This window comes from Triticum dicoccoides, chromosome 2B (genome assembly GCF_002162155.2).
Source record: "Triticum dicoccoides isolate Atlit2015 ecotype Zavitan chromosome 2B, WEW_v2.0, whole genome shotgun sequence".
In the NCBI taxonomy this organism is placed as follows: domain Eukaryota; kingdom Viridiplantae; phylum Streptophyta; class Magnoliopsida; order Poales; family Poaceae; genus Triticum; species Triticum dicoccoides.
The window spans coordinates 85,002,634-85,005,636 of NC_041383.1; the positions used below are offsets into that span (position 1 = coordinate 85,002,634).

General features: G+C 43.3%; 1 long non-coding RNA gene across 1 annotated transcript; it reads left to right on the forward strand.

The window, feature by feature from the left end:
- The first annotated feature begins 358 nt into the window (after positions 1-358).
- LOC119367212 lies at positions 359-1,509 on the forward strand. Its single transcript, XR_005176229.1, has 3 exons — positions 359-572; positions 1,171-1,229; positions 1,315-1,509. It is a non-coding gene; the product is annotated as an uncharacterized LOC119367212 (long non-coding RNA).
- Positions 1,510-3,003: the final 1,494 nt, after the last annotated feature.

A 3,003-nucleotide genomic window follows, 5' to 3' on the forward strand; every position in this document is an offset into this window, starting at 1 on the left:
GTGAGGATGCTGGCGCCCGTGCGCGGTGATGGCATTGTGGCGGAAGAAGGTCTTCTTCCTGGGGAGCCACGCGCTGGCCGCCGTCTCCACCTACTACCAAAGTTTTAAATAGCGCGCTAAGCATCTTAGCGCCGCATCTTAGCGCCGGACCTCTTTCAAATGCTATAGCGCGCTATTTAAAATGTTTGTTCATTTGTTTTGATCAAAGTCTCTTAGCGCAAGACTTTTTGTAAACGCTATAGCGTGCTATAGCGGAGCTATAGCGGGCTATTTGAAACAGTGCCTACTACTCCCGTGCACGTATGGTCAAGCATGTATCGCTTATGTTGCCCCATACGGCCTTGGCAGATCTCAGTGCTTGCTTGCTAATGTGCGTGTGTGGATGTTGCTGGTTGCTGCTGCTGTGCACGTGTGCTTGGTGTGCCCCTGCTGTTTTGTGTTCTCACCACCACATCCACGACAAATAAAATTTCTCCCCGCCTCTCTCCCAACTCACGAGCAGTCTTATCGAGGCAACGCGACACCGACCAGCCGGCCACAGACGGTGGCAGTGTTCATCCCTGAATGTCAAGGTCAGTATTGTCAAATTCTTACTTGTGTAGTTTATGCTGCAGCTCTATGAGAGAATTGGGAATTGATCTTGAATTCGTGCCATGTGAAAGTTAGCTGATGTGGGTGTTGGTCCTGTTACATGTTGTGTAATAGCCATACCGATCCAACTTTACTCAAGGATGGTGAGGTTCAGAATATTGAATTTTTGTTGCTGTTCCCAATCCCACTCGTTCTTGCTTGCTTCTCATTTGATCAATACATATCATATCCTTCTCGTTTATTTCAGAGCTTGCTTGTTTATTTTACAGCTTGCTGTTTTATCCTTCTCGTTTCAGCAATTAGTTAACTGAATTTCCCTTATTGCATCTGATTAGTACTGCTGGGCTGCCTGGCAGCATTTGCTCAGAAGCTTGACTGCCGACACTAGACTAGACTAACTTGATTTGCTTGATACATCTAAATATTCCAATGTGATATGTTAGAAATACAGGGTGGATATTTGTTTGGCATATGAGGAAATTTTGGTTAACCAATGTTGACGCTTTCACTTGCTCACCATGTTCTTTTGGTCTGGATTACTTCTCTAACATTTTAAAATTTGCTACTGTCAAGTTTCAGTTGGCGCGGGTGTACAGCGGAGGTATATATGTGATAAGGTGATGTGATCATTAGAAAAAGTAAGAAACTGCACATCTGGGCCTCACATTAATTACAAATGTTCAGTGGCTTACAAAGGGTACATTTTACCTTGTTTGAATTTAGCCAGAGAAGGGAGAGATGTGTGGGAGCTCGAGGGCGAGAGGAAGACGGAGACGGCACGGGGCAGCGTCCTGCAGGTGGGGAGAGCTGGAGGCACGCTGGCCCAGGCATGGTCAACACGAGGCGATCGAGCTGCTCTGCTCGTTACTGAAGAACAGAGGCAGCAGCAGGTTCGTGGCGATGTAACGGCGACACAAGAGGTTCTAGCGACAGGGCGGCCGGAACCGGCCGGAACAGGGTGGATCCAGTCGGCCGGCGTCGGTTCTGGGCAACGGCGGCGGTGGACAGAGCTCGGACGTGTAGCTCAGCCATCCATGGCGTACTGCCGATGGTGCACAGAGAGAGATGTTAGAGAGAGGGGAAACTCAGGCTTCAATCCAATCTATCCCTGTACGGTAAGATCCTCAGTCATCAATTCCTGCTTAGGACCAACTAATTGTTGATGAGATGCATGTGCAAGGCGCTGAACTGTAGCACCACGGTATATATCTTCTGAAGTAAGTGATTTGTGCATAATACAATGAGTTTATATGTACTTGGAAGTAGTGTCTTCTTTTTTCCTGAACGGTACAGTACACTGCATGTACAACAATAGTGGCTGGGAGGGTTATTTGCATTGTTGGTCCTTGTGGAATCAATAGACCTCAGCTGTTTATTTGTATACTCTCTTGCTTTTTGCATTGTGGTATTGGTTGCTATACGCAAAGGCATACACAAATCTTTGCTCGTGCCATTATTTATTCAGGAAGCACCTAGCAGTGTAATCTCGTGCATCAAGTAAGATCTTGCTATTGGATGCAAAGAGTTGTCTGATATGTTTGCTCTTTTTTTCTGACATAATCATCCGGTGATATATTTCTCCTTTGATATTTTACTGGATGTTTATTATTTTTGACATAAGTATACTCTCTTTTGGCCTAATTAGACTATGGTATCAATTTTTAATGACAATGGTAGGAGTGAATATGGACTCTGCACTCTTGCGCTTTTAATGTGTTTGTTCTTCCCTAGCCTAGGTAGAGTAATAAGGAGGTTTTTATTCCCCAGTTAAGGAATCTGTGTTTGGCAAAAAAAAACCCTTAATTTCGGGCTGTTTTTCTATCTCTTGTGTGTTTAATTATTGTTTGGGTGATCTTTTTTTACCTGGTTGCGAAATTTATTCATGGATGACGAATGTCATGCAGGTCGAAGTTGGTTGTTTGAGCCCAACATTAGCGTTAAAAATCACCTCATCTCCACTGGCGAACACAGCCGCAACGCATCCTTCACATCACTGATGGTGTATCATTCTCCAGTGTCTCAACATAGTCTGCCTTTTAGTTATCCGACGTCGATGTTATATCATTCAAAACTCAAAGTTCAGCTTGCAAGCTCTTATATTATTATCTATCCAGTGTTTTGTTTCAAATGCTTTATCTTAATTCAGACCTTTGATTCTACGATCATATATTGGAGTTAGTCTTTGTTAGTTTTTATTGTAATACTGCTCGGATGGTTGACACCTTTCTTTATGGGCATGATAAATGTTCTTTAATCTTTTGTTCTGGGCGTCCTGTTTGAGTGGTAAATTATTCTTAAGGTTTGTAAGAACAAATTTATATATTATGTATCCATTGCAATGCATGGGTTCTTACCTACATATTAAATCTACATGCAATTTATGACATGCTCGATCACAGAATTAAAGATTTG